Source organism: Dasypus novemcinctus, chromosome Y (assembly GCF_030445035.2).
Source record: "Dasypus novemcinctus isolate mDasNov1 chromosome Y, mDasNov1.1.hap2, whole genome shotgun sequence".
NCBI classification, from domain to species: Eukaryota; Metazoa; Chordata; class Mammalia; order Cingulata; family Dasypodidae; genus Dasypus; species Dasypus novemcinctus.
In genome coordinates, this window is record NC_092216.1 from 12,422,369 (window position 1) to 12,445,511 (window position 23,143).

Sequence of the window (23,143 nt, forward strand, 5' to 3'; positions counted from 1 at the left end):
TCCAGCCAAAAGGTTCAGTGGAACGTCTCTTCAATTGGTGCAGAAAAGCCAGGACAGCCCAAGCTTAAACGAGGTATGTGTCTTGGTCTGCGTATGATTTGTTTCCACTATTTTGGGTTTCCTGTGCTCACGTGTGTTGAAAGCGGAACAAAGCTATATTCATGGTACACCATGGGGTTGAGGGACCTTTGGCGGTGTGTCCAGAGTGGGGAAAGTAAGGTCAGGAATTACTGGATTCATTGGTTTAAGACGGGTCTTTCACTGGAGGGGGACTTTACTAGGATAGAGTGAAGATCAGAACACAACAGGGCAGGACTGGAGGATACAGCAAGGTGAGCATTTTGAGGCAAGGGGTTCAGACTATTATAACTCTGACTCCTCAGCAGCCACCTTTTACGCGTCATCATTGTCACAGTGCACATAATCTAGCTTTCTAAGTCAAGATTTAATAGTCAAGAAAAAATGAAATGGAAAATGTGTATGCCCGGGGAGTGTACCATTTGCCAGGGAGTATATATTATGTTTCAAAAATTCCTAATATCACTTCAGGACAATAATCATTGGGCCTCTTTTATAACTGATCAAACAATTTTGGAGACATGAAGCGATCACCCAAAGTCTTTTTAATGGCAGGTGATGCAGTGGGGATACGAACAGAGAGATTTCTGACTGTTAAGTCAGTGCTCGTCACAAGAGTTCACCCACCTTGAATTATTATTTTTTTTCAGCAATGGCAAAAGATTCAGATTTCGGGAGTAATGAAAGAACTTTAATGGGCTGAGAGTCTGTTTAAAATGAACATATGCAGCTTTTCATACAGTTTTTAAAGGCAAGCCTGAACCCCCATACATCATGTCTCTTTTCTAATTTCTTCTTTCCCAGCTTGTTCTTTCTATAGCTTGTCCCAGCTGTTGTCTCTTGACCTAGGCTGCTGCAGATGATACTTTTGCATCCATATACTTTCAACAGAAGTCTGGAGTGGCCACTCCAGACCTGGGTAAACTCTGAGACAGCAAAATTCAGTCAAAGCCTCAGAGACAGAGCCGTGTAATTAGAGCTACAGTTCTGGCATTACTAACCTGCACCATGCAGTGACCTGCTGCCAGCTCCATGACCACCTACATGACTTGGGGTGTGGGCATTGGAAGAAGGGCAAATAAAAATGCCACAGTACTCTTACAACACGGAGTATCTTCTTTCTTGACCAAGCTTTCCTCCTCTTCCTCCTCCTCCTTCACTTTCTTCTCCCCTTCTTCCACCCCCCTCCTCCTCCAGCCCACCCCCTTTCTCCTCTGCATCCCCCTCATAGGTCTCTTCCTCCTTTTCCTGCTCCCTTCCCTCCACCTTCCACTTCTCCTTCTCTTCCATCCTCTCCTCCTCCTCCTCTTCCTCTTTGTCCTCCTCATCTTTCTCCTTCTCTTTCCTCTTCCCCACTCCTCCTTCCCTTTCTTCTTCTTTTCCTCCGTCTCTCCTTCTCCTCCTCATTTTTTTCCCTCTTCTTTTTCTTCTAAGTTTTTGCCAGCCCATTAATTGCTCCTGTGGATAGATGAAATCCTGGCATTCCCACTCTGCCATTTGGAGAGCATCACTTTGCAGTTTCCTTTGTTTCTATCCCCAACAATTTGGGAGGTTTTAAAAAAAGGTAGCGTGTCTTAGTCTAGAAATCTGTAAATTCTACTTGTTGTTAGTAAAAAAAAAAAAAAAAAAAACAGCCACTTTTAGGTGCATTTAATTGTACTGACACAAGTTTAAATCCAAGGAATGAAGAGAAAGATTTGTATACTTAAGGTCGTATTTGATGCATTGAAAACCTACTGAGGGAAGCAGATTTGGCTCAACTGATAGAGTGTCCGCCTACCACATGGGAGGTCCAGGGTTCAGACACTCAACCAGCGCCGGGTCTAACAACTATGGTAATTTCAAAGTAAGGGCGAATATAAGTGGTTTCTCAACATGTGCAACAACTGTCATGTGACATGAGGTGAACACGACTGTAATCTACTGCAAACATTGAGAGGTGAAGGAAATGCTGCATTTCAGGTACAGGTCAGAGAAAATAAAGGTAATAGGTGGTTTATTTCAGATCAAGCTCAGGGACCCACTGAAATATTTCCACAGACCCCTGGTTAAGAAGCCAGGGGCTCCTGAACTGTGTGGTGAGTTGGCCCACACGCTGATGCACGCAAGGAATGCCGTGCCACTCAGGGGTGTCCCCCGCATAGGGGATCCCCACGCGCAAGGAGTGTCCCTGCAAGGAGAGCCTTCCCACGCGAAAAAAGCACAGCCTGCCCAGGAATGGGGCCTCACGCACAGAGACCTGATGCAGCGAGATGACACAAGAAAAAGGGACAAGAATGCAAGCAGACACAGAGGAACACACAGCGAATGGACACAGAGAGCAGGCGGGGGTGGGGGGGTACGGGGAGAGAAGTAAGTGAAAAATAAATCTTTAGAAATAAAAGAGAATACGACTGATTATCTTCCTGTGAGAAATTACTCTAATACTGCTTTCTGACAGAGGAACTGGGAACTTCACATATCTCTTTTCCGAACACTGGTGCTGTAAATGTAAAATGAAGGAGGTGAATTCAAGTTAGAAGAAATTATGGCAGCGATTGGAGCAGATAAATATTGATTGTAATTGAAATCTCCTATTTTTGGGTTTCAATAAAACTAGTACATTTCCTCTCATTTAGAGCCTGGACTTAACAAAAGCACTGCACTTAGCGGCTTCTGGCGGAGCTCGAGCTCTTGCCAAACGTCTTAAGAGCAGAGATATAGATGATAGGCATAAATTTCTTTGCAATGCTGAAGTCAAGCACAAACTCTTAAAGACCAATCAGATTCAGATTAAAGAACTGATAGTCACTACTCTCCTAACCCTAACATCTGCTTTTTGGTCTCCTGACATCTTTTAGAGTTAAATCTTTTGGCTGTTTTACCTGCACTTTGAATCAGGCTGCACTCTTATTTGGACTGTTTAGAAAAGAAGAATTCATTGGGAAGAGCGGACTCAATCTTCCTCGTGTTTGCTCTTTTTTCCATTAAAAAAAAAACAAACAAACTTAAGCTGAATGTCATATACACAATATCAGCCATATTAAAGTGAATACTTCAGTGACATGCAGCACCTTCACATTGCTGTGCTGCCTCCATCTCTGTCCTGTTTGAAAATATTGCCATGACTCCAGAATAAAATCCGCTGTCCAGTAAGCAGCTGCACCCCAATCCTGCTTCCTCCCCTGGCCCTGGCAACCGTCAATCTGAGTTCTGTTTGCCCGGATTTGCCATATGGAATTAAGTGAACTGATGTGTCTGGCTTCCTTTCACTTAGCATAATGCTGTCAAGGTTCATTCGTGTCGTAGCAAGTATTTGTACTTCCGAAAGCCTATACTGTAGATTTAATGGAAAGAAGGAATCACGGAAATCAGTATAGCCCCTGGCTTCTTTACCAGGGGTCTGTGGAAATATTTCAGTGGGTCCCTGAGCTTGATCTGAAATAAACCACCTTATTACCTTTATTTTCTCTGACCTGTACCTGAAATGCAGCATTTCCTTCACCTCTCAATGTGTGCAGTAGATTACAGTTGTGTTCACCTCATGTCACATGACAGTTGTTGCACATGTTGAGAAACCACTTATATTCGCCCTTACTTTGAAATTACCATAGTTGTTAGACCCGGCGCTGGTTGAGTGTCTGAAAACTCTCTGCGGCTACATTCTGAGGAGGGGCCCATGTTTTTCACCTGACTGGCCAAGGGGTGCGTGGAACACAAAAGGTTAAGAACCCTTGGTGCAGCCTCGTTCTTTCACCGACAGTATTTTAGATCTAGAACTGCTTTCACAGGAATCTACACCTGACTTTTTTGTCTAATTCGTAGACACCAAATGTTTTGAACTTAGCAATTAGCTGAGCTTTTGTTGTTTGGGGAAAAAGAAGCAATATTTCGAGTCGATAAGTAATTTTGTTCTAGATGCACACAAATCAAAATAAATTGTTCAAAGCTCCTAACAGGAGGGAGTTTTAAAACTTGACCGGAGAGGCAAAGCTACATTTAGGAAACAATTTTCCATAAGTCAAAGGCATGATTTGATTTTGTTCCAAAACGTGCAGAGTGTGGCACTGCAAAAAAGTAGGAGCTCTGGGTTGTTGTGAGGTAAATTAGACCTCATAACTCAGCCTGCTATTCAGTAGACATGTACTGACCGCCTAGTATGTACTTGATATTTGATAGAATGCTAGGCGTTGAGAATGTGGTAAGTCAAAGGCTCTGGTTGGTGTTCGCCTTCCTGTTCTCTCTTCTCACTCAGTAATCCCACAGCGCTTGACACAATTGCTCCTTCCTTCAGGCTCTCACTCTTTTCTTCCTGGTCTTTTGACTGCCCCCAATCCTTTGCCAAGACTCCCTTCTCTACTCACCCTCTAAATGTTGTCTTGTCCTAAGATTCCATCCTTTTTTCATCTCCCTAAGTGACAGCCGTTAACCCCCTGGCTCAAAATGCCACGAGTGTGTTCCAAAAGTCCACAGTTACCTGAAATGGCGGCTAAAACACTCCTCTCTCTTCCAACTACTCTGGCATCTGTGAGGCCGCGTTTTCTTCACGTGCTTCACCTAAAACAATGATGCTGAAGCAGATAGGCGTAGCCCATGGTCTTCTCATAAGCCAGATATTGAAGGGATTCGCAGACATATTAAAAACTCCACTACTCTCACCGAATTTTTGTTGGAAGACAGTTCCGTTTCATTAAAAAGTGTTAAGTGTGTGGTGTTACAGCATGAAAAGGGCTTATTGCTATTCATCGAAAAGGAATAACTAAGTAATATTTTGAAAATGTCTCAGTTTTAATTCCCAGTAAGGTAAGTGAGATATGTATGAACCACCACGACCCTCCTTTTCAGGACGGAAGCACTTGGGAGGGGGTCCTCAAACATTCTTATGAGTGGCAGGGAGTCCAGAGACCAGACTCTGAGTGCTGCTGGCCTAAAGACAGGGCATCTCCAAAATCCACCCGGTAGTTTCACAATGTGAGCTAAGCAGACACTGGTAATTGTAATTGTGAAATTGTTTTAGGTGTATTGCAGGGTAAAGAGTGAATATTACAGAACCAAAATTTTCAGCAGAAGAAAATTAAAGAACTTCATTTAAGGAAATTAAGGAAGGGATGTGTTGGTGGTGGAATCCTTATGTTCTCAGAGTTTGAGGAAAGCTTTACCTAGAAGAGTGGACACTGTAACTCAGTGTTTTAGTTTCCTGGGCTGCTCAAGCAAATTCCATGCAGTGGGAGGGCTTAAACGATGGAAATCTCTCAGCTCACAGTTTTGAACTAAGAGAGGGTCCAAATCAGGCGTTATCAAGGGGACGATACTTCCTTCCCAAAGACAGGTGTTCTGGGGCTGGCTGCTGGTGATCATTGGTCCTGGGCTCCACTGTCATGTGGCAATGCTCAAGGCAGCCTCTCTGGCCCTCATCACCTGAAGGGTTCCATTGGTTTCAGCTTCTGGCTGCTCCCTCTATGGCTTTCTTTCTCTGTCTGAATATAATTCCACTTACAAAGGACTCCAATAACAGGAGTTATTAAGACCTGACTTGGCCATACCTTAACAGGAAGTAACCTCATCAAAAGGCCCTACTTACTATGGGTACGCACCCACGGAATGAATTAACCTAAGGGCATGTTTGTCTGGGGTACATCCAGCTCCATTACCACCACGCTTCACCCACGGACTTATAATAAGGCATGCTGTTTCGAAATACAGCACACATTCATCTCATCACAACCTTCCAAAAACTTACAGTCATTTCAGTGATGACGCAAAGTACAAAGTTCTGTCAGAATCGCTTATGGGAGCTTTGAGGGCTAAGTGCTTTCACCTTGGTTCAAGAGATCATTCCAGAGATTACTGCTTATGCAGGTCTCAGGACCTCACTGACTGCCACAGTAAGCAAAGCCTCAAACAGGGATTCTCCTGAGGGCTCTGGAGACACCCGGACCCTATGGGCAAGGCACACAACCCCAAGAAATCAGCACTGCATTGGTGCACCTACCTTGGTTATATGACAACCTATTTCCCTACTGAAACAGTTAGGCTCATTTATGTTAAAACTTTCCCTACGCATGATTCTCCTATCCCTTTTATCTGAACCTATAACTGGCACTATACGCATTAAGTATATGTTACAGACACTTACATCTCTGGTCTGTTCATCTCTCTGAACAGAGGTCTGTTCAGATCTCTGCCCCGAATCTCAGCAGGGTTGCAGTCAGTACCTGTTCTCCAGTTAACTGGAATGGCCCAAGGACACCATAACATAATGATGATGGTGGGTAACCTCCATCCCATAATGCAAAGAGTATCTACAACTGCAAGGCAAACAGACCCACAAAAACGGGTGGCTCCCACTTTCGGCAAGTGTGAATGTCGTTGCTATGAATTTTGGTGTGCAAACATCTGTTCGAGTGCATGTTTTCAGTTCCTTTGGATTTCTACTTGGTAATGGGATTGCTGAGCCACGTGGTAATTTTACACTAAGCGTCCTGAGGAGTCGCCAGACTGCCTGGCACAGCGGCTGCACCATTTTACCTTCCCACCAGCAATGGATGAGTGTTCTCATTTCACCACATCCTCTCCAGTGCTTGTAGATTTCTGTTTCTGTAATAGTAGCCATTGTAGTGAGTGTGAAATGATATCCACCGTGGTTTTTATTTTGCTTTCCCTAATAGCTAGTGGGGTTGAACATCTTTTTATATGTGTTTAGACTTTTGTATACCCTCTTTGGAGAAATGCCTATTCAAGTCTCTTGCCCACGTTTTAAATTGTCTTTCTATTGTTTATATCTCCTGGATGTGAATATTTTCTCCCATTGAGTAAGCTGCCTTTTCACTTTTTTGACAAAGGCCTTTGATGCACAAAAGTTTTTAATTCTGAGGAAGTTCCAATTATCTAATTGTTCCTTTGTTGCTTGTGCTTTCTTTGGTCACGAAGCCATGACTTACCACAAGAATTTGAAGATGTTTCCGGCCTTTATGTTTAGGCCTTTCACCCAGTTTGAATTGATTCTTGTGTAGGGTGTGTGATAGGCTTCCCTTTCATTCTTTTGCCTACAGATATCCAGTTCTCCCAGCACCATTTGTTGAAAGGCTATCTTTCCCCAGTTAGTTTGGACTTGGCAGCCTTGCCAAAATTCAGTTGGCCTGATATGTGAGCGTCTATTTATGAACTTTCAATTCAACTGCATTGATCAATGTGTCTTTCTTTATGCCAATACCAAGCTGTTCTGACGAATGTAACTTTGTAATGTAGTTAAAGTTCAGGCAGTTGAGTCGTCCTACTTCACTGTTTTTGTTTGGGATGTTTGTGATTGTCTGGGTCCACTTCCCCTTCTCCTTCCATGGAAATTTGATAATTTAGTTTTTTCTTTCTGTAAAGTAGGCTTGTGGAATTAAGATTGGGATTACATTAAATCTAGAAATGAGTTTGGCTGGGATTGACAGCTTCACGATATTTAGTCTTCCAATCCATGCACTTGGGATGTCTTTTCATTTGCTTAGGTCTTCTTTGATTTTTTTCAGCAGTGTTTTGTAGTTTTCTTATTGTGGGTCCTTTACGTCTGTGGTTAAATTAGTTCCTAGGTACGTGATTCTTTCCATAGCCATTGTCAATGCATTTTTTAAAACCTGATTTCTGCCTGTATTGTTCAGTGCTAGTGGATGGAAACGTTACTGACTTCTGTGTGTTGATCTGGCATTCTGCCACTTTGCTGAAATCATTTATTAGATCTCATATCTTTGGAGTAGCTATTACAGACTTTTTAAACCATAGGATCATGTCGTCTGCAAATAGTGAGAGTGTTACTTCCTCTTTTCCATCTTGGAGCTTTTTCTCCCCTCGTCTTTTTGCTCAAGCTAGTGTCCTAGCGCAATGTTGAATAAGAGTGACATTGGGCATCCTTGTCTTGTTCAGTCTTGGGTGGAATGCTTTCAACAGCTCCCCATTGGCTGTGGGCTTTTCATATTGAGGAACTTTACTTCCATTCCGGTCTTGAAAAATTTTTTTTCAAGAACGTTTGCTGGATTTCATCAAGTGTCATTCCTGCGTTGATCGAGATGATCACGTGGATGTTGTTCCTTCAATTTGTCAATGTTTTGTATTATATTAGTTGATTTTCGTATGTTGGGACAGCCTAGCATACAAGGAATAAATCCCACTTGATCGTGGTGCACGACTCTTTTAATATCCCGCTGGATTCTATTGGCAAGTACAATGTTGAGGACTTTTGCATCTGAGTTCTTTAGAGAGATTGGTTTATAAATTTTCTTTTCTTGTAGTATCTTTCTCTGGCTTTGGTGTTGGGGTGATGTTGGCTTCATAAAATGTGTTGGGTAATTTTACCTCCTCGCCCGTTTTTGTTTTTTGTCTTTTTCCCATGTTATTAAAGAGGATTGGTGTTAATTCCTCTTCAAATGCTTGGTAGAATTCTTCTGTGAAATCATCTGGTCCTGGACATTTCTTTGCTGGGAGATTTTTGATGACTGGTTTGATCTCTTCAGGTGTGATTGGTTTGGTGTGTTCTTGTATTTTTTGTAGAGTCAATGTAAATTGTGCCTTTCTGTGAATTTGTGCATTTCACCTAGGTTGTTTCATTTTGGCGGCATACGGTTTCTCATACATCCTCTTATGGTCATTACTTCTGTGGGGTCAGTCATGTCTGATTTTATTCACTTTCATATCTCGTTTTTTCCTTGTTGGTCTAGCTAAAGGTTTGTCAATGTTATTGATCTTCTCAAAGAACAGAACTTTTGGTTTTGCTGATATTCTCTATTTTTGTTACCAATCTCATTGATTTTTACTTTGATCTTTGTTATTTCTTTCCTTCTACTCATGTGAGATTGGTCAGCTGTTCTAGATCCTCGGGTGTTGAATTAGTCCTTTATTCTCCACCAGGAGGCCCTGGGTACCAAACCCTGGACCTCTTATATGGTAGACGGGAGCCGAATTGCTTGAGCTTCATCCATTTCCATCTTGCAATTTTTTTAAACCCATTGATTGTGTAGCAGTGTGTTCTTTAGCCTCCTAATATTTATTGATTGTCCCCTTTCATTGCTATTATTGATTTTCAAGCTTCATTCCATTATGATCAGAGAAGGTGCTATGTATGATTTCGGTCTTTTCTTATTTCTTAAGAATGGCTTTCTGACCCAACATCAATCCATGAGGATTTGAGAAGAATATATAACCAGCTGATTTGGGGTACAGTGCTCTGTCTGTGTCTTTCAGGTGCAGTTTGTTTTTCATTTTGTTTAAATTCTGTTTCCTTAAGAGATATCTTCAGCCTAGTTGTTCTATCTGTTGATGTGAAGTGGCATGTCAAAGCCCCCACCTATTATTGTAGAGTCATCTATTCCAACTTTTAGATTTCCCACAGGTTTCCTCTTGTATTTTGGGACACCCTGGTAAGGTATATTTATCATTATGACTGCTACTCCCTCCTGGTAGATTATTCCTTTTATTAATATGTAATGGCCTCCTGTATCTCATACAACTTCTTTGCGTTTAGCGTCTGCTTTGTCTGATATTAGTGTAGCTGACGCTGCTCTTTTCTTCTTCTTCTTCCTCTTCTTCTCCTTTCCTGTTTCCATGAAATATCTTTTTCCAACCTTTCTCTCTCAACCTGTTTGCATACTTGGGTCTAAGGTGGGTCTTCTTCAGATGGCATATGGTTTGGCTCATATTTTCTTATCCATCCCATCAGCCCATGTCTTTTGATTGGGGAATTTAATCCACTAACATTCAATGTTATTACTGTAGAGGTATTACTTAATCGACCACTTTATCTTTTAGTTTTCCTATGTCACATGTTATTTTTGTCCATCTTCTTACCCTTTTGGTTACTCTTTCTGATCATCTTCACTTTTACACTCTCCTCCATCCCTCTCTCTCTTGTCTTGTCTTTTCTGGCTGCAGAACTCCCTCTAGTGTTTCTTGCAGAGCTAGTGTCTTGTGTATGAGCTCTCTTAGTTTGTTTATCTGTGACTATTTTAAACTCACCATTGTATTTTAAGAGGATTTTTGCAGGATAAAAAAATTCTTGGCTGGCAGTTTTTCTCTTTTAGTACCTTAATTATCTCATACCACTGCCTTCTTACCTCTATAGTTTGTGAAGAGAAATCTGCACTAAGTCTTATGGACACCCCTTGTATGTGATGTTTCACTTCACCCTTGCTGCTGTTTATCTTTGGCACATGGCATTCTGAATATAATATGTCTCGGAGTAGGTCTATTTGGATTTCTTCTAAGTGGAGTGTGTGTGCTCCTTGGACATGTAAAGCATGTCTTTCATGAGAGGTGGGAAATTTTGGGCCGTTATTTCCTCAAATACATGTTCTGGGTATTTGAGGAATTCCCTCCTCTTCTCCTTCTGGGGCTCCCATAACACATACGTTGTCGCACTTCATGCTATCATTCAGCTTCCCGAGCTCCTGCTCGATTTTTCCATTTTTTCTCCTCTCTGTTCTTCTCTCTTTTCAGTTTTCGCTCTTCTACCCTCTATGCCCCTGATTCTTTCTTCCATGATTTTAGATCTGCTGTTGTATGTCTGTATTGTACTTTTTGTTTGTTTAAACATGTTCACTGCAACGGATACAATTCTCATCTGATTAGCATTGTTTCCTCTCTCCCTTCCCACAGCCGTGTTCAGTGGATTATTTCCTCTTATTTGAGGAATCAATGTCCTCTTGGCACACGTGCCCGGCAGTACTGTTAAGTCCATTCTTACAGGGTGCACATGGATTTCAATTCTGTATACAAACACATGGGTTATGCTCAGTCACTGCAATTTGAAGCTGCTGTACACAGGAATGAAAAGGTTATAGAAAAGTTCCATAGCAACCATGCCCTAAGAAAAGAGAAAAAGAGAAGCCTTAAAAAATCAATAAAATCAGATTGAGGATTTCAAACAGAAATGAAATACATGGGCAATGAAAACACTTCTCTGCAAAATAAATGGAAAAGAACTCCTATTGAACGAGTGCAAATGTGGAAACAGTAGTTTCATGATACTCTGTACATGGTTAAAAATTGTATTCTTTAATTGTTTTTTTTTTTTTTTTAAGATAAATAGATCACACCAAAGGCTATGTTAAAGAACATTAGAGGTTCCCGTATACCCCACTCCCCATGCCATCCCCACTCCTACCGCATCAACATCGCCTTTCATCAGTGAGGCACATTCACTGCATTTGGTGACTACACCCTGGAGCACTGTCACACTGCATGTACCATAGTTTACATTGCAGTTCACACTCTCCTCCAGTTCATCCAGTGGGTTATGGCAGAATAACAATGTCCCACATCTGTCCCTGCAATATCCTTCAGGATGACTACAAGTCAAGAAAATGCCCCATATCACAACTTTTCCTCCCTCACCCTGCCCTCAGCTACTACTGTGGACACCATCTTCACATTGCTAGAGTCAAAACAGTTCTACAGTAGAATGCCAGCAAGTCCACTCTAGTCCATATTGTATTCCTCCATCTTGTGAGCCCTAGGTTGGTGATGTCCACTCCACCTCTAAATTGAGAGGGCCTTAAATCCCACATGACTGGTGGATGCAATTCTCCTGTTAGCAGCTGTCGACATTCTCGTTTCCCTGGTGTGGTGGTTGGCCATTTTCATCTCTCCTTCAGCTGACCTGGGTATGTCCAATGAACTGGAGAGTAGGTGTTGCAACTCTGCTGAGGCTCAGGGCCCAGCTGGCTCACAGACAGTCCCCAGATTCAAGTTTCTGAGCATACACAAATACCAGCACCAATCACATGTTCAGTAAAAATGACAGAAGGGGCATGTGTGGAGAGTTCACATCTGAGTCCAACTTCATCAATCAGGAACACAAATTCCAGGGTCAGGCACACTGGCAAGGCAATGAACTCCAGAGGCATCTGTCATGACCATAGAACCTGTATGTCTCTGTAGTCCTCGGAAGCATTAGTCGCTGGAGTTGTGTCTACTTTGGCTTTCTCTGGGATCCTGCTGCCTCGTGTGTAAGCACAACTCCTCTGATAAACTCCTGGCTCATTTTTTTTTTTTAAAGATTTATTTAGTTATTTAATTTCCCCCCCTCCCCTGGTTGTCTGTTCTTGGTGTCTATTTGCTCCGTCTTGTTTCTTTGTCTGCTTCTGTTGTCGTCAGCAGCACAGGAAGTGTGGGTGGCTCCATTCCTGGGCAGGCTGCTCTTTCTTTTCATGCTGGGCGGCTTTCCTCATGGGCACACTCCTTGTGCGTGGGGCTCCCCCACGCGGGGGACACCCTTGCGTGGCACGGCACTCCTTGCGCGCATCAGCGCTGCGCATGGCCAGCTCCACACGGGTCAAGGAGGCCCGGGGTTTGAACTGCGGACCTCCCATATGGTAGATGGACGCCCTAACCACTGGGCTGAAGTCTGTTTCCCCCGACTCATTTTGAAGTCTCTTAGCCATGGAAACTCAATTCTCTTCACCATTTCCCCCTGTTATTCAAGGTCTTTTTTCTAGCTGCATCCCCAGCTGGTGGTGGTACTAATCCCTTGGTGCCAGGGAGGCTTATCCCCAAGAGTCATGTCCCACACTGGGGGGAAGGTAATGCATTTGCATGCTGAGTTTGACTTAGAGGGTGGCCACATTTGAGCAACATGGAGGCTCTCGGGAGGTAACTCTTAGGCCTGCAGCTCCAGACCTAGTTGAAATTTCAAGCATGCAGGCTCACAAGCATAGTCATCAGTATCAAGGCCCCATGATTGGACCATGCATCTTCCCTGGTCTTTGTCCTTACACTTGGGGATTGTTGCTGTTCCATTGGGAAATGTGACAGAGCTCCCCGGGATGGGAACTCAGCACTCCCTCAGTAGCCATGAGGAAACTCTATCCACTATGATAATACCCAATGAACAATGACACCCCACATCAGTGCTCTCTCCCTGCCATAGTTTAACCCCTGTGTGATCCAAACCTTCTTCAGATAGGTTTTTAAACTAAAATTTTGCTGTTTTTGCTGCTCATGTACATGGATTGTATTTCAATAAATATATGTAGAAGTGAATGAAAATGAGGTTCATTAGCTTTTGAAATGAAATGTTGTGCTCTTTTCAAAGTGCTTGAGTTGAAATTGTGTTTTAAGCTTGGATATAAATCACTTAGTTTTTGAAACTAAATACCATACGGTTTCTGTGGTTCACTAGGTGAACCTTGTGTTTTAACTTATTTGTAAGTCTTTGCAAGTACTTAAAAGTGACTTTGAAGTAGTTGGATATTACTGATGAATTCCAAAGAGAAATATTGGGTTATGTTTGTAATCTTATCTGTACCTGTGCACAAGAGAGTTATGATTAGGGCATTGAGTTCCCCACACCTGGGTTGGGTGGGGCATGGCATAGCAAAGAACAGAGCTGAGGGTTTCTGATGTTGAAGTTTTAATGTTGGAGTTTGATGCTGAAGTTTTAAGCTGGAGCCCCAGGGAAAGAGACAGAGTTATAAATGACAATTATAACTTAAGTATAGGGTATATGATTCTACGTTCTTCATAATCAACCTTTTTTTTTTGAAGATTTATTTCCTATTTATTTCTCTCCCCTTCTGCCCTGTTGTCCCGCCCCGTTGTCTACTCTGTCCACTTGCGTGTGTTCTGTGTCCTCTTGCACCTTTGGTGGCACTGGGAAACTGCATCAGTTTAGAACTGTAGAATGTAAGAGGTGCACATTTGGATTATGCAGTACTATAGCTTGATATTTTCCTAGCCTGCTGAGTCAGCCAGTAGCCTTCTTTTGCTTGCGTAGGGAGATCACTCTATTGGGGTGTGCGTTATAACGTCCTGACGCACGGGAAACTTTGCAGCTTCCTGCAGAACGGGCAAGTAGCAGTCACAGCTCCAAGGCAAGGCATTGCCAGAGTCTGGGTTTCTAGGTTCTTGGCTACATCATAGGAAATACTTCAGAGGTGTGTCATCTAATGAGGCAAGTCAGAGAGTTTATTGAGAAGTGAGGGAAGAAAGGTGGGCACTCTCCAGGCAGAAAGACTCAAGGTGCTGCCCGGGGGTTGGCCTTTTTAGGGCCTCTCCTGACCACCCCTATTAAGGAGGAATCTCCGCTGTTTGCTGTCCTGACTGTCTTTCTATCATCACCTTAGCTTTCAGGAAACCTATAGGGATGCCTTTCTTTTTGGAGTTATCTGGGGCTCATGTTTGAAATGGGAACTTGTGACCAGGGTCTTGGCAACTTTTCAGTTGTGTGGTTATGACTTTGTTCTCAAGGAGCTGCCTTCCCACAGGGGGCTTCTAGGTCAGTTTTCATGATCATATTCTTCGGCAGGTGAGGGCTATTAAGGCTTTGTTCTGACCTTGTTTTCTATATTTCTTCCCTGTTTTCTCTACTAACCTGCCTCAAAGATGCCAACCCTGCATTACCCAATCCAGTTTTGTTTTATTTGTGTGGTTTTTTTTGACAAACACACCACAGGTCTTCAGCACTCTGCCGAATTTTGTACGAGAACACCAAGTCCTACTCCTTACCTTTCACGTACAAACAGGTCAAAGGTTTCTGTCCATCAGGCCGTTCCAAAACTGGAGTGTTCGGCTTTTCCTCAATCTGGTAAAAGGCCTGATTGCATTCTCCAGTCCACTCGAGGGCCTCCCTGTTGAACCTGCACGACATTATACAGGGATTTGGCGGTGAGTCCAAAGTTAAGGATCCAGATGTGGAAAAAAGTCCACTACTCCTCAAACCCTCTTAACCGCCTCTTCATCGCAGGGTCAAAAACACTTACCAGGGCTTAGTGATATCAGGAGGAAGGCCCTCTGGCTCTGAAAGAGAAAGTACCCTGAATATTTGCATTCAGTAATCTGAGCCTTTTCCTGAAATAGCTTGTGTGCCCTGGAGCTTAGAAAGTTCAAAGTTCTAATGGCATTTGCAGCTGAATCTTTTGCAATTTCACTGGCTACTAGTATGTCCTGTACATATTGGGGTAAGATGTCTTGATGTAATTGCAAGTCATGTAAATCTTTGGCTAAGACTTCCCCAAGAAGGGTAGGGGAATTTTTAAATTGCCGTGGTAAAAAGTCCATGGAAATTGTTCCTAAGTTTTCATGCTTGGGTCTTCCCACTCAAAGGTGTTATCATAGTCACAGCTATTTCCAATAAAAGGGCCTGTGCAATCCAGTGCTACAGAGGGAAACACGTCTCTCGGTGAGAAGGTGATTTATTTCAAGTGCACAAGCCAGGAACTGGGGGAGTCTTCCCAAAACCAGTTCACAGTGAGAATGTGAGTTGGGGGTGTTATATGAGGGAAAGGAAAAGCAAAAAAATAAAGCTACATGGCACAGTTTTGCGAGATGAGCAAACATGCAGAATTTCTTCAAGGGTCTTGGAATAGGATATACTCCTTAATTCTGTTTTTTCTTGAGTATGTCAGCCTAATCCTTATTCAGTGGTTAATCAACCACAGCTCAGAGTTAGATCTTGATGTACAGGCTTCTAAGTTCAGGGCTTCCATAACTCCCTTTTCTGCTGACCACTCAGGCATGTCTGGCTTTTGATCGTTAAGGGCAAGTCACTGATTTACAGAGCCACAGGGTGCCCCAAGATGCCATCTTGTCTGTTTTACAATGAGTTGTACGTGGAACAGAGAAGGTCTGGTTAATGCCTTAAGTGTAAGATGGTAACGAGCTCTTGATGGAGGGTTAATGGACAGCCAGTTCCACCACTGCTAGGGAGGGGTAATAGGTATTTTATAGCTGCTTAGGGGGGGAAAATTCTTAATTTACAATTTTCTGACTATTAAAGGCAAATATTTCCTATGCTTCAAAAACCATGGGCATGCAAAAGAAAGTATCTTTTAAGTCTATACAAAGAATCGTTTAAAATTTCCTGTTAATGTGGTTAACAAAGTGTGAGGATTAGGCACAACTGGGTAAACATCTTTTCAATTTAAAAAAAAAATTCTCTCCCCTCCCCCTCCTACCACCTGTTTGTCTGCTCTCTGTGTCCATTTGCTGTGTGCTCTTCTTTGTCCGCTTCTGTTGTCAGCGGCACGGGAGTCTGTGTTTCTTTTTGTTGTGTCATCTTGTGTGTCGCCTCTCTGTGTGTGCAGCACCATTCCTGGGCAGGGTGAACTTTCTTTCGCGCTGGGCGGCTCTCCTTACGGGGCGCACTCCTTGCGCGTGGGGCTCCCCTACACGGGGACACCCCTGCATGGCAGGGCACTCCTTGCATGCATCAGCTGCGCGTGGGCCAGTTGCACATGGGTCAAGGAGGCCCGGGGCTTGAAACGCGGATGTCGCACGTGGTAGACGGACGCCCTATCCCCTGGGCCAAGTCTGCTTCCCATCTTTTCAATCTTGTTTAAAGCTCTCAAGTCCTGAATGAACCTATATTCATTGCCAGTGCCAGGCTTCGAGACTGGGAATATAGGTGTGTTATATGGGGACTGGCAAGACTGAACAGGACCAGCCCCTTTTAATAGTCCTCTTGCTGGTTGAATGCCTCTCCTAGCCTGCACTTATAAAGGGTATTGCTGTACCTTGTGTTGAGTTGCCTTGTTTTGAGCTCAGTCTTTGCTGGGGTGGTGGCTGCAACCTTCCCTGGCCAGACGACCATACCTCGGTGGTGACTTGTTCCAAAATGTGGGCTGGTACAGCGTCCTTTTCAACTTCTTTGGCTAGTAGAAGGAGGGCAGCTTGCAATGCAAGCTTTGTCAGGGAGCCCCCATATCTGCGTCTCTCCTGAAAACACAACTTGAGCATTTAATTCGGTCAAGTGTCTTCCCATTAGGAAACGCAGGCACATACAAACTTGATGCTGTGGGTATTTCTTTCCAAGTTTTCAATTCAGGGGCTACAAAACACTCTAGGTATGCTTTGACCATTTATTCCAATTATCATGACCTGCTCGTTTTTTTAAAAATCTATTTTTATTATAGAAGTTGTGAACTTACAAAACAATCGTGCACATGTGTAGAATTTCCATACACTATCCCTTCAATAACATACCACATAGTTGTGGAGCATTTGCTACAGGTTATGAAATAATACCATCAGACTACTGCCACCAACTATGGTCGATACATTTAGCCTACTTTTCCGTACCCCCTTACTATCAACACAGTACCTCTTAGGCATTGATGCAAGAATATTACAATATGGCTGCTAAATGTAGTTGGCAGGTTACATGGACTGTGCTTCTCCACACTCCCAGCGATAGTGAAGTACATCCAGCCAGTGCATTTGTTTTTGTGGCTAATTGCTGATTCAGCATTGAGTAGATTGCCCCTGTATCAGTAAGAAAGTCCATCAATTTACTTTCCACCTTTATTTTTCCTCGAGATCCTTGGTGGGAGAAGGGAATGAGTGGCAGACATAAGTGCTACCAGTATCCTAGGGGCCCTCCCGATCAGAATCCTCTGACTCTAGCCCATGGGCCATCATTTCTGTTTTGCTTTTCTCCTTCCTTCCTCTGTCCCTCCCTCTGTGCCTCCCTTTGTCCTTCCCTTCCTTTCTCCTTCCCTCCATCCCTCCTTACCTTCCTCTCTTCCTTCTTTCCTTCAGCATTCTTCCTTTCACTGTCTTTTTTCCTTACAATAAGCACGGTTCTTAGTAGGTCTACCATCTCCCTTTTTAAATCCCTTGCCCCACTCCCCTTGTAGTTTGTTTCCATGTAGAGTGGCAGCTAACAATGTAGTCTGCTGCTCTAGCTTTTGTTTCTAGTCTTGTTCCTGGTTACTGTATACTTTGAAGGCAGCATCTCTTAGCATTGCCGTGGGCATTGGAAGTCTACCTTCTTTTTCTGCAACTGACAATGGATGTCTGGAATACTCTGGCTAGTGAAAATCGCATTAATAATCCTAGAATTTTCAGGCTTCTCTGGATCTATATCAGCATCCCTGTGCTATGGCTTAAAAATTCTTTCCAAAAAGATAGGGGTTTTCATTATATTCCTGGTGTACACTTGCATTTTCTTCAGAGATTTTTGCTTTGGGACCCCATGCTTTAAAACAGTCAAATTGCATACCGTATAATTATTCAACCAGGCACCCTGCACAGGCTTGTTTGGGTGGGATCTACTTCAGGAACAGCATCTCCAGGGAAAGAAAAAACAGGATTCTGAAGAGCCCCTTCCCTCAGGTACTCAGCTTCTTATCTAGCCTTATCCAAAACCTTCTGCCTTTCCTCTACAGTCAGTAAAATATTCAATAATGCCTGAGGATCTGCCCAGTTAGGTATGTGTGTGGCAAAAGTTGATACAAATTACCTTCTCATTTGTTTAGGATCTTCTCTACAGCCAAAGGTGCCTTTTTTCTCAATTTATTAGATCAGAGGTAGAGAACGGGGCATGTACTAGAACAAATCCTTGAAACTGCCCTTGATCACCCTTTGGAGGGACTTGGCATACTGGGGATTGCTCTATCCCAGAAGCAGCTGCTCCCTGACCAAATAATACACCACTCTGGGTGTGAGGTGGAGAAGCCTTTTCTCCAGCTGCACTCTCTCCTGGATCATGAGGAGGTGCCAGAGGGCCATCAGGAGCTGCCATGAAGCAAACAAGGGATGGCAGAGGAGGGAACAGAATATCATCTAAGAGGTCACCCCTTGAGCTGCTTGAGGCTCTTGAGGCACTTTCTTTTGACCCTTTAAAACCAACAATTTACCTTTTTCCAAAGCTTCATGGTCATTATACAATTCTAAGAAAATCTGAACAGAAGAAGGTGCCTCATAATTTTTGATTCTCTTGTAAATCAAATATGACTGCAAAATAGAATTAAAATTTATAATCCCATTCTTAGGCCACTCTTTGCTGCCATCCCATTTATACTGTGATCAGGCAATATTACAACAGAAAATCAATTCCATTTTCTTTAGAAGGTCCCTCCAATTTTCAGCCAAGGCCCAAATCACAACCCAAGGGAGACACAGCTGGCACAGTCTGGGAGTTTCCCACAGCTGGGCAACAACAGAGGTCACAAAGACAAACATCCAAATTAGGAGGTTCTCTCAAAATCAACAGGTTCCCCACCAAATGTGGTTACAAAATCAACAGGTGAACCTCAAATCTGAGATCACAGATAATGGGACTCAAACCCACTAAGTCTGTATTTACAAGCTCAGATCAACCAAAAAAATCAACAGTCGCCTTGGCAAGAGACAACTGGCAAAGTTAAATAAGCTCAGATAGAACAGAAATAAGAATTTCACACACTTACCTGGTACAGGGAAAGACCAACCTTGAGAATCACCTTCACACAAAGCACCCAATGCCCACCCATGGCATAATCCTTACCTGGAACCCCTAGCCCTGGATCTCCAGGGAAATCCCCAGGCAGCTGCTAGGCACTGAGCTAAGGGACCCAGGGAAGCCCTGTGGCTGATGAAACATGGACGGGGCTGCTCTGGGTGCTGCATCCCAGAGCAGGGCATCTCCTGGCTAGCCCACCAAATTTATTACTATAAGCTTGGCTATTTCCAAAAGAAGGGCCCACCTGACCCAGCACCACAAAGGAGAAATATGCTTCAGGGTAAAGGTGGTTTATTTTGAGTGCACAAGCAAGGAACTGGAGGAATCGTCCCCAAACCAGTTCAAAGTGAGAATGAGTTTAGTAGGCAAAAGAAGAAAAAGGTACAGGTGAGAATGAAAATGAATAAACGAACAAACAAACAAACAGAAAACCAACTGATGCATCCAGGAATTTTATAAGGAAGGTACATGCAAATTCCCTGTCCTACCTTGTGTAAGGCACATCAAACTTGTCCTTGGTTTCAGCAGCTAATTGATCAGTTTAGATATTGTGGGGGTTCCTATGTGCAAGGTTTTAATGACTCATTTCTCATCCAAATGCTCAAGGATATCAGGCTTGCTTTTTTTCTTTTTTTTTTAATCTGAGGAAAGCTTTAGATTTACTGGGGTCGTAAGTGCTCCTGACACCATTTTGTCTGATTTTGCTTTGAGACATTATCTTTTTCCAGTAAGCAGAATTGAGAAGTTCTGGTTAATATCCTTTAGGGAACTAAGTACAAAAAATCCACTTCCAAAATTAGATGAATAGAAAACCAACTCAACCAGTTTGAGGAAACGATAAGATCCAGAGCTGCTTAAATGAAGAAGTTTTAATAAATATGTTTTCTAGCTGCCAGTGGCATGTTGCTATGCCAAATTGTTGTTGTCACCCCCTATATATAGTTTTTCTTGAGCAAACTTATCTATAGTGGATTTTTGCAGGATGTTGTTTTATTTTGCCAAAGGGGTGCTGATACAAAGTACCAGAAATGGGGTGACTTTTATATGGGGTATTTATTTGGGATAGAAGCTTGCAGTTCCAAGGCCGTTATAAGTCCAGATTGAGGCACCATAAAAGGTACTTTCTTACCAGAGTCAGCTATTGTTGATCCAGTTGTCCAAGCATGTGGCAGAGCAGAATGGCCACTGATCTCTGCCGAGATCTCAGCCTTCCTCTCTGGGCTCTCTGTCACTCAAAGCCCATCTACTGGAACTCAGCTGTGAGCAATATGGCATAGGACTTGTCTCTTTCTAGGCATTCTCTATCAGTCTCAGATGCTCCACTTTCTTTCTTAGTTCAGCTGTAAGCTATCAGGCATATACCAGATCTCATCTCCCCTTGAGCAGCTACAGGGGCCCAACTTCTTGGGAACTTCGTACTTCAGCGATCCTATAGACCTCTCTCACATGGCAGGATAAAAAACGGCAGCTTCTTTTCTCCTGTCTCTATCTCTCTGCCTCTGTTTTTATCAGACCCTAGCAAAAGAGCGGAGACTCAATCTGAGAGATGCCTCACTGATGTACTTCAATCAAAGCCCTAAAACAATCTTTTCAAGTAATCTAATCAAAGGATCCTCAACCAAATTTAAAGCAATCAAAGGGCTTCATACCCATATGAGTAGATTAGTTTAAAAATGTAATCTTTCTGTTTTGGGGATTCATAAAATAATCCCAGACTGCCACAAATAGACTCATGAAAACATGATATTTTAGCCCAGGAAATATCCCCGTCCTCCTCCCTGTCCTCTTTTGTTCATAATATAAGGAGGGTATATTTATTTCAAACACAAGAGAGATGATAGAAAACAAAAAATACAGAAACATATGTAATGAAGAATAAGCTTGCCTTTCTGGTTCACATTTGTGTTTCACTTAGTAGATGCTTTGACACAGGAGGGGGGTGGGTAGCAGTTAGAGAGGCAGGTACATAAGGCCATACTATTTTGAATGAATACTAGGAATCATATGCCAATTTTTTAGGAGGAGGGCTAAAGTAGCATGCAAGCAGTGGAATTTGCGTTGGAGAATGGAGGCCATAATATATATAGTAATGTCTAATTTTATACACACAGAGTATTTTTCAGACTCTTGTAATTTTGAGTTACTTGTTACGGCATTGGAGAGATTGCTGAAGGGATTTAAAGACAGATGCCAATTCAGAACTGAAAATGAGTAAGCTTTTTTCCTCTCACAACAGTGTTTTTTGTTTGGTTTTGAATACAGGTACATTTTAGTTTTCCTTAATTTACCCCAAGTGCTGAAATGTATTGTTATTAACACTCTCTGGACCAGGCCTTTGAAATGGGACTGCTACCTGGTGTCAATCATGTCAAATTAATGAGACCGCATTTGGTAAAGCAGAGCAGATGCTTTATTCTTTGGTCAAAGTACGGAGCTGGGGGAACCATCAAAAGGGAGGTAGAGGAAGTTCTTTTATAGAGGATTAGATGAGATGGGGGCATGGTTTGGGCATGCACAGATGACTGCCCTCTGCATGCAGTACTCTTGACCACACTCTTGTGCCCCAAACCCTGGCACCCTCTTGGGTAAAATTAGTTCAAGTTGGTCTTGTGGTTACTGGCACTCTGCACTTAGTTTCTGAAAGCAAGCATAGCTCAAACACAAGGCTAGGTGGAGCTTTCCATGACCTATTTGTCCTGTCACGACCTATTTTCCTGGTAAAAAACCGCTCCTCTCTCTGTTTCCTGCTTCTCATTCTTGTGGGGGTCCTGAGGGCAGAAGGTCTAGCTCCTGTAACTTCTTCCTTTCATCTAACGATGTCATTATGGGGCCATGTAGAGGAGCAGAATACCTCCCTCACTAGTTCCCAGGCTAAAGGTTGAATTCTTCATAGTCCTGGACTATGATCAAGTGCAGTTTAATAGCTTCTGTCCTTTTACTCACAAAGGATACTAAGCCGTTAAGAAGACAGGAGGGTTGATGTATGGGACCCCTGGATGATGTTATGCATGTTTGCTTTGTAGGTTCACAACTTTGCTACATACTTAAATGTTTATGTATGTTCATATATAAATGATATAAACATAATAATAATCGGATTGGTTAGGGGAAAAACACTTTGTTTAGTAGTAATATTTTGACAATGCTCTTTAACCATTAGTTAAAAAGGTTTAAGGTGTAAGTTCACAACTATTATACATTTATTGTTTATGCATGTTTATGTATGAGTGGTATATTTCAATAAATTAAAAAAAAAAAAGAAGACAGGGTCTGAATATGAAAAGAAGGATTGCTGCCAGGGGTCACAGAAATGGGGGGAACAAAGTGAAAGTGGGGATTGCCTGTTCTACTCTGTTCCAAATTTTCTACCCCTTACTGTCCTTCTGAAAGATTATGAAGCCTGTAGCTTGACTATACAGTTTCTGTATACAGAGCTCAACCTGGTTTGAGACGTTTACCCATGTACAGAAGGAGGTATTGGCTACCACCCATACTCCTTGATCTCCCAGTAGATAGTCTAGAGCAACCCAGCTGTCCATGACGATATGTATTGAGCTCTTCTGCTGTAACGGGTACATTATTTAGAGTGGCTTCATCATGAGCAAATCCTCGACAGGGAGCTAACGATCCCATGGCTAATCCTAGTCCCATAATGTGCTCCTGGTATAATTATTTTGGTTATGACCAGTGGGTTGGTAAATGGAGATACCAGGTTTTTTAGATATCCTATTGTGCCTTGGCCTCTTACCAAACATCATTTACACATTGAGTCATCCTGACTTGGGAATCATAGACGCCTTCTACAGTGCCTTCAAAACGTAGAAAACTTTTAGGATTGCCATACATGAAAATGTACCTTTTGGTGCACTTAAGATTTCCTGATAGGTCTCT

The 23,143-nt window shown here is 42.7% G+C and overlaps 1 long non-coding RNA gene across 1 annotated transcript; it reads right to left on the reverse strand.

Annotated features, from left to right (window-relative positions):
* Positions 1-11,129: 11,129 nt before the first annotated feature.
* LOC139438324 (uncharacterized) lies at positions 11,130-14,872 on the reverse strand. Its single transcript, XR_011648028.1, has 3 exons — positions 14,793-14,872; positions 14,539-14,669; positions 11,130-13,976 (listed from the first exon to the last, which is right to left on the reverse strand). It is a non-coding gene; the product is annotated as an uncharacterized lncRNA (long non-coding RNA).
* Between the last annotated feature and the right edge of the window lie 8,271 nt (positions 14,873-23,143).